We start from the raw sequence: 13,026 nt of genomic DNA, 5'->3' as shown, positions 1-13,026 counted from the left end.
TTTCGTCTCCAAATATATTATTTTTAGAAAGGAGAACCAAATTTCATCACCAAATACTTAAAATCAATAAAAAAATAAAATTGAACCAAGAGATAGATATCTCTCTGTTTAGATGCATCTATTTTATTTTCTATCTCTCTCTGTCACTCCTTCACCCATCCATCTCCGGCACACTGTCCGTCCATTTTTGTCACACCGGCTAACCTGTACGTCGCCAGCTAGCACTCGCTACAACAGGTCTCTGTGTGTGTGTGTGTGTGTGTGTGTGTGTGTTTTCGCCTCACTCTCTCTCCCCCTGCCTCTCTCGCTTTTCCGAGCTCTCTCTTCCCTCTTTTCGCTTTTCTAACCTTCGTCTCCCCTTTTCTCTATCTCGCTATCCCCCTTCTCGTCTCTCACTTTTGTAACTCGTTTTTCCCTAATTTGAACCCTACACTACTAGACAAAAAAGGCTTTAGGCGTGGAACTTTTTGCGACGGTTTAAAATAGTCACAAAAAACATGCTTTTGCGATGGTAAAAAAATCCGTTGCAAAATCATTTTTTTTTTTGCGACGGTAAGTGACTGTTGCCCAAAAATACATTAGACAAATACTATTATTAGAGACGAATAACCCAAAACCTTGGCAAAAGGATTTATTTTTTTGGATGAGGCTTCCCTTTAGTCCTTCATCGGACTGGAAGGTACTGTTGGACTCCTGCGGACCCACCACAGGTCCCATTTCGATAATTCAAACCGTTCAATGCGTAAAATTCATCGAGTACTCTATGCCTATAAAAATCACGTTGATCGAATATCGAGAGCTATGTGATCAAATCAGATTTTTGTTAGCCATTTATTTTCACCGTCTATTTTTTTCATACAAAATTGATTTGATCACATAGCTATCGATATCTGATCAACGTGATGTTTTATAGGTATATAGTACTCGACGAATTATACACATTAACAGTTCAAATTGTCAAAACGGGATCGTAATGGGCCCCACGGACCCAACAATACCCTCTAGTCCTAAAGCCTCATCCTATTTTTTTCATTTTTGTTAATTTGCGACGACCTTTCCAACTGTCGCAAAAATATTCTACAATAATACATATAGGCCCCGCCTAAAAATTTAAAACCATCTCACTTTTAATTCGTAACTTTACTTCTTCTTCTTCTTTTTTTTTCTTTTTCTTTTTTTTTTTCGGTTTTAACAGCCCACACCACCACAAAGAAACAAATCATTTTTTATTTTATTTTTGAGATTCCAAACATATCTCTCAATCCTCTCTCTCTCTCTCTCTCTCTCTCTCTCTCTCTCTCTTCAAGCCCTAACCCTAGTCTTCTGCATATCCTTGATCGCTCGACACCCGTTCGACCAGCTGAGAGTGACCAGCCACAGCGATCGGCGAGCGGCGACAATGGCAGCAGTCGGCGAGCAACAGCGGCGACTGAGGTATTTTCTTCTCTTCTATTTTCTTCGTCTCTTATCTTCTTATATTCTTCTACTGATTTGCTAATTCTATTTTTGTTGAAATCAACCCTTGATTTTCGATTTTTGTTGAAACTAGCCCTTGATTTTTGTTGAAATCAACCCTTGATTTTTGCTCTATCTCTCTCTCTCTCTCTGCCCCCTCTCCCCCAATTTCAAGCCCAAACTATAATTTTCAATCTCTCAGATCTCAGCCCCTTTTTTGTTCAACCTCTCAAGTCTCGCCACCATTTCGTTTTTGGTCAAGCATTTCAATTTTTTGAGTTACGTCCATCTTTTACTTGCAACTGTGGATCTTCTTGTTAGACTAAAATGCTACTTTAGTTGGAAAAAATGATGTTTTTCTTTGGTTTTCTTAGGGTAATTCTTGTGGATGTGTGTTGCTTGTTGGGATTGAGTTGGATTTTGGCGTTTATATATATAAATATATATAAAAAAGGATTCCTATTTTCATATATCAGTTCTTGTTGGTATCTCTCTATATCTACTTGTATATAGAAGAATAATTTGTCAATTTTGTCTGCTTTGGTTAGTGTTTTAAATTGAATATCTATACCATGTTGTTGGATAATCTTTGAGAATCAAATATAATTAAATCAGTTCCACAAATACAAAGAATAAATTAGAGTAGCAAAATTTTTTTTGGAAGATTTACGATCAATTTGGCTCACTGTAAGGGGATCATTTTAGTTCATTGTAATGGTTCTCTATTTTGGTGTAGTGAGAAGAAATGTGGTAAATACTATGGTTGGTTAGTTCTGTTACATTTTCTTTTATGAATTTCTTATTGCCTCCAATCTTAACTGAGATAGAAGTTATCAACACTGGCTTTTGAGTTTACATTCGTAGCTTGATGCAATTTTTAAAGTTAGGGAACATTTCTTTGCCTCATGATTTTTGCTGCATTAGCAGGTTATTTTTGATGGTATATCTATATATTCATTTAGATATTCCAGATTCCAAGCTGGAGGAAATCTCACCTTGCATTTTCTGAAAATTTTGGTGATTATGCGACTCAGATACATTACATTGTCTTAAAGGGTGAAGCTACACAGGTAATTCATTGAAAATTTTACAATTCCTTTGATTCAATTTGGAAGCAAATCATAGCTGACTGATCCTTGGTATTCTCCAAAAAAAAATTCTGGAATAAGTTTTCTGTTGAAACGAACGGATCATTAATTATCGTTGTTCTGTTTCTGTGGTTCTTTTGACTCTGTGCCTTTTTCTTTTTCTTTTTTTCCCTATTTGTTTTGGTTCTTGTTGATGGTGAGTCAAAATTGGTCTGGAAATTGGTCATGCATCTTGAGCAGGGCGAGGTAAGAAAATAATATTGATAACCAAGTTTTTTTTTTTTTTTTTTCCCCTGTCCTGTCACGGGCCGCATAGCACTTGTGTGTTGGCAATATAGCTGTGTCCTGATATATGCATAAGATAACATGATTGACAATTGTGCAAGACCAAAGCATCATCTCTTTTAACAGTACTATAGGCGGTCAAATACTTTTATTCTAAACATATTATAATAAATTCATAATTGTTATAAGACTTCATAATGTCACAAGTGTTTGAATTGCTGATTAACCGAGCTAATAATGGCTTTTTAAGGAAGAGAACCTGTCGGCTATGAATACTGATCCTTGGTATTCTGCATATCACTATTCATTTATTTCTTTTTTTAGAATTTTTTAAAAATATTTTTGTTATTAAAATTTTGGGTTTTGAAATGCAGGTGGAGTTGAATGCTGTGTAGTGGCTAGAAAATGAGATTTAATTGGAAGAAAATCATTTTCATAGATTGTTAGTTACTGCCTTTCTTGTTAGTTCCTTGGCTCAATTTATCCATCAATTCAATTGCAAACCCTTCAAACCCCAAACTCAACAAGGTATGGAAAACTACCCATTTCCTCATTCTCTCTCTTCATCATTCTTCTTTTACTAGGTTTGATAAATCAGTACTTCTCTGGCAAATCCATTTCTATGACTTTGCAATGTTGCTAGAAATTCTCTATGCATATGCGATTTTGGAATAATATGTAAATGGCCTGAATCAGTGTGTAATAGAACCTCCAATACTTTAATTGAAACATAACTTAAAATGTAATTCAAAATAAATTATACAAACCCAATTTGGGAATTCAATATTATATATTGTTTTTTATCTCTATGTAATTTAATTATTGTTAATAGACATTGGATTGCAAAAATATTTTGAATAATGGGTTCGTATTTAAATATAATGATTTTATTGTATAATATGGCACTATTAATATTCATACATTGTGATATCAATCTTATCAGTTTGTTTGTAAGCTTGAAAGTAATTATATTGTAAATGATGATTTTATTTTTATTTTTGTTTTTTTTGGGTTTTTTTTTTTTTTAAAATTTCGCATTAAAGAATGAAAATTTATGATAGAGGGCTTCCAGTATAAGAAATCTAATTTAGATGATACAACTCATAAAACAGAGGATGTCCAGTCCGATACAGCTCATTATGCCAAAAATATTTTCGGAGATATCTATGAATCTGGGTGGATTAGTGGGATGTATGGTTATTCTTTTGGTGCAGCAGAGGTATGCACTCACATTTCATAGGCCTAGAGGCCCTGTTTGATTGGGGGATATAAAGATTGGGATTGGATATTATATCCGGTGGGGTCCATATATCCCATGTTTGCAATTTTTTTTTGAAGGGGATATAATATCCGGTGGGATTGTATATCCCCCAAAAGTGGAGGATATACAATATCACATCCCCCCATTATATCATATCCCCTTGGTGGGGATATGATGTAAAAAGTCCAATTTACCCTTTTTTCTATCTAACATAATATAATTTAATATATTTTTTTGAATTTAATATAATATAATTATTGAATTTAATTTAATATTATTGAATTTAATATAATATAAATATTATTGAATTTAATATAATATAATATTAAATTGTTTAATTTAATTTAATTTAATATAATATAATTTAATATAAAATTTTGAATTTAATATAATATAATATTATTTAATTTAATATAATATAATTATTGAATTTAATTTAATATAAATATTATTGAATTTAATTTACTTTAATATAATATTATTTAATTTAATACAAATTTTGAATATAATATAATATAATATAATATTATTTAATTTAATTTAAGTTAATATAATATTATTGAATTGAATTTAATATTATATAATTTAATATAAAATTTTGAATTTAATATAATATAATTATTGAATTTAATTTAATATAATATAATATAATATAATTTAATATAATATAATTATTGACTTTAATTTAATATAAATATTATTGAATTTAATTTAATTTAATTTAATATTATTTAATTTAATATAAATTTTGAATTTAATATAATATAATATAATTTAATTTAATTTAATTTAATATAATATTATTGAATTTAATTTAATATAAATTTTGAATTTAATATAATATAATATTATTTAATTTAATTTAATATAATATAATATAATATTATGAGGGCAATCTTGGAAATTACTTGTTATATCCCACAATATATTTTGTAAAACAAACATGCATAACATATATCCAATCTTATATATCAAGTCAACAAACATGACTTGAGTGACTTGGAATAGGCTCATTTGGTTTAAGTTCCACATTCCTAGATTTAGTTCTGTGGTAAAACCAACAAGCAGAAATAACAGATCTGGAAACATAATCAGTGTGTTTGGTTTGAGTTTTTTGTATTAAGTTTTTTGAAAATTGAGTTTTTTGATTTTCGTATTTTTTTTTTTTAGTGAATATTTTAAAAATTTGAAATATTTTTTTTATTTTTTTGGATGCACCTTACTTAGATGTATTTAAAAAGTAAAAAATTGTGAAAAAATATTTTAAAAAATTAATAAATACATAAAAATACAAAAAATGTACTAAATTTTTGTATTTTTTTTGTATTTTTGGTATTTAGTAAATTTTTAAAAGATTTTTTTTTACAATTTTTTTACTTTTTAGGTGTATTTATGTTAGGCGTGTCTAAAAAGTAAAAAAATTGCATAAAATATTAAAAAAATTCAGTAAAAATAAAAAAACACGGAAAATAAGAAAGTATAATTTTCTTAAAAGTGTTTTTTGAAAAATGGAAACAAGTCGTTTTGAAAATTCATGTTTAGTTTGATGATGCTGAGGATGGTATTTGTGTTCTGGGTGTTGTTGTGACTGTATGTTTTGTGGGTTTATGTTCTTTGGATCTATTTTTGGAGTAAAGAAACAGTTATGTTTTACTTTCTAATTCTGTGTTGGCTAATGACATATGATTATATATATAAATCTAGTTCTCCAGTAGTTTAAAAGAGCCTTTTTCCTAAGAAAAGTTGAAACCCAGCTTGCTAAGATCCCTGAAACTAGGTTTTAATTGAACCTTAAGCAAAAACCTTGTTTTGTTTAAGGTTGTTGTCGGGGCTTGAATCATTTGAATGCGTCCTACGTCATAGCTATTACATGGGAAACAATTCTAGGTGGAAATAGTATTTTAAAAAAGTACAATTCTAAATTGTCAGGTTATAAGCCTTACAAATGATTCTAGGATTAAATATGATGCAAGTTACATTGATTCATTAAGATAAACTGCACATTAGGTCGTTATATTTATACATACCGATGACTTGATTATGACACAAACCAAAGCATGATCATCCAAACTGATAAGTGTTGAATTGACCGGTAGTTTCAACAATTTGGACTCTTTCGTTGGAAGAAAATAGCCACTAGTGAGTAAAGAAAGTAAATCAACCAAGACTATATAGGGAAAAACACTTACCGCACTTGGTTGATGGCCACCGGAAGGCACAGACACAATCAAATACTCAATCTGGTGAATAATTGTAACTTCATTAGCTTTAGAGTGTTTAAAAACTCTACTTCTCCCGTTCCAAAATAATGGTCCATTTTGGAGAATTCAACTTTTTTTTATAGTACAATTATTATACTTTAAAAAAATTAATTTTTCAAAATTACCCTTTGATAGTACATTTTTTTGGGAAATATCAATGTCATAATTGTATTTTTTATGTGTTTAATGAATTTAAAAGAAAGGCAAAATAGGAAATTTATACTATTTTTGTACTTAATTTTTGAAAAGGGACTAATATTTTGGGACGGGGGAGAGTACCACTTATCAAATTTGTTATTTATTTTTTTTTTTGGCTTCTTGTTTTGTTGTTGGTTAGTTCTCTTTTGCTATTGCTCTATGGACTGGTGGTTGCCTCTAGTTAGTGTGTGTGTGTGTGTGTTGTGCTTCATGCGTGTTATGTGGACAGGGATTGTGGAGTTACTCTTATAGCCTAGTTGTTGTGTTTCACAGTTTGTTTCTGCTATGTCTAATTGTATATGTGAACAAAATTTAGGTTATTTAACTTATGAAAAAAAATGATTTGATTTTGCAGGATCAGTTTGATCTACAAGGAAATTAAAGTGATGTAGCAAGGCTTTAAACAAGCTTCTTGGTTAATATATTATGTTTCTATGTTAATTTAGTAGAAACTTTCTTCTTCAACTAGGGTGGAATAAAAAACTACTCTGACACCTAGGCATGAAAGGTCCTGGAAAAATAGTGAAATATGCATCTAAAGGCGCGGGGAAACATCACAAACACCTTGAGACAGAGCAACATAAGTTGTGCAAATTTAGGAAACAAGCACGTGGCTCTCGATTTGAAAACTACTTTGAATTTTGCACTATTTCAATGCTTGGGCACCAAAATAAGTCTTGGGGAGGGGGAGGGGAAAGCTTCAAATAGGCAGGAAAAGGTTTGGGAAACATCATGAACACCTCGAGAGGAATCAATGTAAATTGTGAAAACTTATAAAAACAAGTACGAGACTCTCGGAAATTTACCATTGTATTCCAAACTTATAGTAACCAATGTAACTTGTGGAAATTTACGGAATTAGCACGAGACTCTCAGTTTGAAAACTATGTAGAAAAATACAATTCTTTAACACTTAGGCTTGAGAATAGGCCATCAGGGGGTCAAAATCGTAAAACAACCACGAGAAGGCCTGGGGAACACCCCGAACACCTCAGGAGGGATCAATGTAAGTTGTGGAAACTTACAGAACTAGCATGAGATTCCCGGTTTGAAAACTAAGTCGAAAAATACACTTTTTCCAACACTTAGGCTTGAAAATAAGCTATTAGGTAGGGGTGAGCAACGGATATACCGATTCGCCAAAATCGACCGAACCGAACCGATCCGCCTCATTTTGGACGGATGTGTGATGACGAGCGGACGGTTGCGGATCGATTCTCTCCAATCCGCCAATCTGGCGGACGAATGGCGGATTTGAAATTCCTTTGGCCGCAACCGAACCGCTAATCTACGAGCACCCTTAGTAATTTATAAGACTTTGTGTTTTCAGTTTGTTTAGGGTGTGTTTGGTAATGTTTACGTTTTTAGTTTATATTTACAAAAATTTTATAAACTGGTTTTTGTTTATTTTTTGTTTATTTTTAAGAAAACATAAACTACAAACGCGTTTGGTAATTGACAAAATATTTAAAAAATTTTAAAAATATAAAAAAGAGTGAGAAATGACAAGTGGCGGCAAGTGGCGGCGGAAGACGGTGGTGGAAAGTGGTGACGATGGGTGGTGGGTAGCTGGTGGTGGTGACGGGTGGGTGGTGGTGGTTGGTGGTGGGTGACGGTGGCGGGTGGTGGATGGTAGTGAGTGGGAGGTGGTGGTGGCGGGTGGTGGGTGGCGGATGGCGGGTGGTGGTGGGTGGTAAGTGGCCGATGGTGCGTGGCGGGTAGGTGATGGTGGGTGGGTGGGTGACGGTGGCGGGTGGTGGGTGGTAGCGAGTGGGTGGTGGTGGTGACGGGTGGGTGGCGGATGGCGGGTGGTAGTGGGTGGTGGCAGGTGGGTAGTGATGGTGGGTGGTGGCAGGTGGGTAGTGATGGTGGGTGGGTGGGTGGTGGTGGTGGTGGCGGCGGCGGCGGCGAGTGGTGGGTGGCGGATGGCGGGTGGTGGTGGTTGGTGAGTGGCCGATGGCAGGTGGTGGTGGATAGCGGGTAGGTGGCGGGTGGTGGTGGTACGTGGGTGGGTGACGGTGGCGGGTGGTGGGTGGTAGCGAGTGGGTGGTGGTGGCGGGCGGGTGGTGGGTGATAGTGGGTGGGTGGGTGGGTGGGTGGCGGTGGCGAGTGATGGGTGGTAGCGAGTGGGTGGTGGTGGCGGCGGGTGGCGGATGGCGGGTAGGTGACGGGTGGTGGTGGTGGTGGTAGTGGGTGGGTGACGGTGGCGGGTGGTAGGTGGTAGCGAGTGGGTGGTGGTGGTGGGTGGTGGTGGCAGGTGGGTGGTAGGTGGTGGTCGCAGGTGGGTGGCGGGTGGTAAGTGGTAGCAAGTGGATGGTGGTGGTGGTGGGTGGTGAGTGGTGGTGGCAGGTAGGTGGCGGGTGGGTAGTGGGTGATGGTGGTGGTGGTAGTGGTGGTGGCAGGTGGCTGGTGGTGGCAAGTGGTGAATGGTGGTGGCAGTTAGGTGGTGAGTGGTGGTCGCAAGTAAATGGCGGGCGGTGAATGGTAGTGGCAGGTGGTGGGTGGTGGCGGGTGGATGACAGGTGGGTGGTGGTGGTGGTGGTGGTGGCGGCGAGGGGTGGGTGGTGGTGGCGAGTGGGTGGCAGGTGGGTGGCGGTGGCGGTGGCAGTGGCGGGTGGTGGTAACAAGTGGGTGGTGAGTGGTGGTGGCAGATGGTGGTGGAGGGTGGGTGGTGGGTGGTGGTGGCGGAAGACGGTGGTGGAAAATGGTGGCGGGTGGTGGCTAATGTTGGGTGATAAAAAAAAAAAAAACTGAAAACTCAAAATGGAAACATTTTTTGTGTTTTCATTTTTTGGCCAAATTTATAAACTGAGACCACTGATTTATAAATAAAAAATTTTACTAAACAGGGTTTTATTTGAGTTTTTTAAATTTTTGTAAATATAAACAGAAAACTGAAAACGTAAGTGTTACCAAACGGCACCTTAAATATTCTGTTTGTGTTTTCAATTAAAAAAGAGTTTAAATATTCTGTTGAAAAAAAACTTTCAACTTGAATATCTTTTTTAAATTAAAAAAATAAACATATTATTTATCTATATTTTTTGGTTTGTAAATCTATCTTTAAAAATAATAAATAGAAAATATGATATACGCTGGTTGGTTTTTGTTTTCAAAAACAGATATAGATGTAACAATACAGAGACATACAATCTCTACTATTGCTCTGTTCATGGGTTTGGTAGTTTGAATTGTTTTTACAACAATGATTCATCAACAATGATAGAGACCACTAATTTTGGAGCTCTAAAAAGATCACTAATGATATGGCACTCAATAAAAAAAGAAAAAAAATACAACACTAAGGCCAAAACATCAAATCATTCATGGTGAGACCCACTGCCACATCATTAGTGGTAGCACTAATTAGTGCTCTCACTCATTTTCCATGATTCATCCCACTAAAAGCATCACCACTAATAGCACTAATGCATTAAAAAGTAAAAAAAAAAAAAAAATACAACTCTAAGACCAAAACATCACATCATTAATGGCGGGACCCACTGCCACCTAATTAGTGGGAGCACTAATTAGTGCTCCCAAGCATTTTTCTTGTTTTTATATTTTAAGAATTACAGATTGTAATACTTTATGTGGATGAGGCATGTTGTGATTGTAGTATGTGGATGGGGCATGAAGTGATTGTGATATTCTAAAGTTTCAAACTTTCTTGCTTTGAAAGTCATTGACTGTAATACTTTTTTTTTTTTTTTGAGAAAGTGCGCAAGTTGAATTATGTTGAAAATTTATAAAATTTTAAATTGCCAAATCGATTCGCATCCATCCGCCAAACTGCCAAACCGCTCAATCCACATCTGCCGGATTGACGGACATATGCGGATTGATTTTCTCTAATCTACCAATCTGGCGGACGGATAGCGGATTGAAGGTTCTGTGGCCGCAACCGACCTGCGCCTACCCTTATTATTGGGGGCCAAAATCGTGAAACAACCACGAGAAGGCCCGGGAAACACTCCAAACACTTCGGGAGGGACCAATGTAAGTTGTGAAAACTTATGAAACTAGCACGAGACTTCCAGTTTGAAAACTAAGTAAAAATATACACATTTCGAAAAATGTTAAATTGAATATCTTATTGATAAGATAGTAATTGTCTTTTTTTTTTTTTTTTTTTTTTTTTTTTTGGTAGATTGGAGATTAGAGATGGACGTATTTGGTATTATGGAGAGCAGAAGCTTGCTCATTTTGTGTTTTTGTTAATATTACCTTATATGTATTTTGGTTGCGTTTTAAGGTTTATATTTTTGTATATATTAAGAGACATGTTTGGTAATCTGCACTTGATATTATATTTTTGTGGATATTAGGAGACGTGTTTTGTAATCCGCAATTGATATTGTATTTTTGTGGATATTATGAGACATATTTCGACTGTGGTATATATGAAAATGAATAAGTTTTTGTATTGATTTGTAATAGATATTTTATTAAACATGTTATTAAAATGTGCAGGGAATTTTTAGTGAAAAAAATTGAAAATATTACCCTAATTTTTAAAAATGTTAATTATTATTAGCGACGAAATAAAAAATTGTCGTTATTAGTTTTCAAACAACTTTTCTTGAAAAATAATTTTGTCACTAATGATATAGTTCCAACAAATAATTTTGTCACATTTGCTAAATATTTTCTCACTAGCTTGAAATATTTGGTGACAAAATTGTTTTTGTCATTGAAGAATTTTGTTATGTGCTCATTTTAGTGACAAATTGTTGTCACCTTAATCTATATCATTGGTGAGGATAAATTTCGTCACTAAAACTTATATTTTAATATTTTCTGGCGAAATGGATGTTATAGAGGACGGAAAATTCAACATTTAGAGACAAAAAATTTCGTCGCCAAAAATGAAGAATTGGCAACGGAGCAATTTTTCGTCTCCAGGTACTTTCTACGATGACAAATAGATGACGAATGTGGTGATAAAAAATTTTCGTCACAGATCACTTTGGTGACGAAAAATTGATGTTTAGAGACAAAATCAATCTGTCACCAAAAGCCTTTTTTGTTGTAGTGTTGTCTTGGATGAAGGCAAAGCTCCAGGTGGTTGTTGTGTTCCTCGAGCGCGCTAGACATGAATGCTTCTTTGGAGGAGACCATCAGAGATTGCAAGGGCACCTTGGAACAACATCGTTAAAACCTGGCTCGGTTCCAGGAGAAGGATTATGCTGTTATTGCTCAGTTGTCTCTATGTCGTTCCTTTTGCAGTTTGGAACTAAGTGTGCCGACATAGCCATTCTTGCTGAGGGTACTTCTAACTTAACTGGTAGCATGGCTTCAGACCCGTACACTAGGGAAAATGGGGTTGCCTGGGTTAGCTTCCTCTTTGACGTTCTGTATGCCTAGATTGCTATGAGGAGTTGTTCAAATCATGTGCCCCCTATTTCATCCATCATTTTACTTAGTATTCAGATAAGGGTTTTGTTAGTTGCCTCATCTTGTCCATTCCCTTAAGGATAGTATGGAGTAGACTTGTGATGTTTGATTTGGTAGTCGCCCAGTAACCTTCCTATGTGGCGATTTACGAAGGGGGTTTCATTGCCAGACAACATCACCTTGGGTATGCCAAACCTACAGATGAAGTTTTCCCTGATGAAGTTGGCCACTCTAGCTCTGTCTACTTTCCTCATTGGTATGACCTCTACCCACTTGGTGCTAACTTCAGTTGCTGTAATTATTCATCTGTAGCCTTTGGATTGTTGCGCTATAGAATCTATCAATTCAAATGTCCAAGTATGAAACGGGTAGAGGGTCTTGATGTTGTGTAGTTCAATTACCGATGCATGTATCAAGTTCCCAAACTTTTGACAGGACTGGCATCTTCTTACATAGTTTTTCGCGTGTTCCTCCATTGTCGGCCAATAGTAGCCGAGGTTGATAAGGTATCCATATAGTCGCTACCCTCTTTGATGTTGTACCTTGTGAGCTTCCTTTAGCACTTCGTTTGCCTCATCTTTTGATAAACAAGCCAAATGTGCCTCTTCAAAGCTCCTTCAGTACAGTTTGCCCTAGTTAAGGAAGAAACAGAGGGCCCGCCTCTTAAGTCTGATTACATCAGCTTTGTTTTCAAGTAGTGTGTCGTTTCCAAGATAGTCAATAGATAGCTGTCTTTATTCTTCACTTCTTAAGAAATGGGCTTCCTCTTCTTTAAGATGGGATTGACATTTTGAACATTGCCTTTGCAACTCAGTATTTTGCTTTTGCATCTCTGGCCAATAATACCCTTGCCTCTGCATCCGTCGGTATAGACTGATATCTCCATCTCCGCAGGATTTAGAATGGATTTGCTCAAGTCTGTGAGTTGCTTCTTTGTTTACCGACGCACCTTGCTAATAGGTTATTGGGACCGGGGAAGTATAACTCTCCTTTGAGGAGTAGGAATGATGCAAGTTCTGCTGGTCTGATTATTCCTTAGGCTGTTTTCACTATTGGATTATATCTGCTTTCCATCCCTCAG

The 13,026-nt window shown here is 35.6% G+C and overlaps 1 long non-coding RNA gene across 3 annotated transcripts; it reads left to right on the top strand.

Moving 5' to 3' along the window:
• The first annotated feature begins 1,216 nt into the window (after nucleotides 1-1,216).
• Nucleotides 1,217-10,981, top strand: LOC145796993 (uncharacterized). 3 transcript variants are annotated; one of them, XR_014337861.1, is made up of 4 exons: nucleotides 1,217-1,434; nucleotides 2,383-2,525; nucleotides 3,203-3,356; nucleotides 10,699-10,981. It is a non-coding gene; the product is annotated as an uncharacterized LOC145796993 (long non-coding RNA). The 3 variants fall into 3 exon arrangements; XR_014337862.1 differs by lacking the exon at nucleotides 10,699-10,981 and adding an exon at nucleotides 6,904-7,356 and having other exon boundaries at nucleotides 1,230-1,434; XR_014337860.1 differs by lacking the exon at nucleotides 10,699-10,981 and having other exon boundaries at nucleotides 1,222-1,434; nucleotides 3,203-3,977.
• Nucleotides 10,982-13,026: the final 2,045 nt, after the last annotated feature.

This window comes from Camellia sinensis, chromosome 8 (assembly GCF_055761805.1).
Source record: "Camellia sinensis isolate YWXY chromosome 8, ASM5576180v1, whole genome shotgun sequence".
Lineage (NCBI taxonomy): Eukaryota > Viridiplantae > Streptophyta > Magnoliopsida > Ericales > Theaceae > Camellia > Camellia sinensis.
Note: the sequence above shows the minus strand (reverse complement) of the source record. Positions and strands in the feature narration are given on the sequence as shown.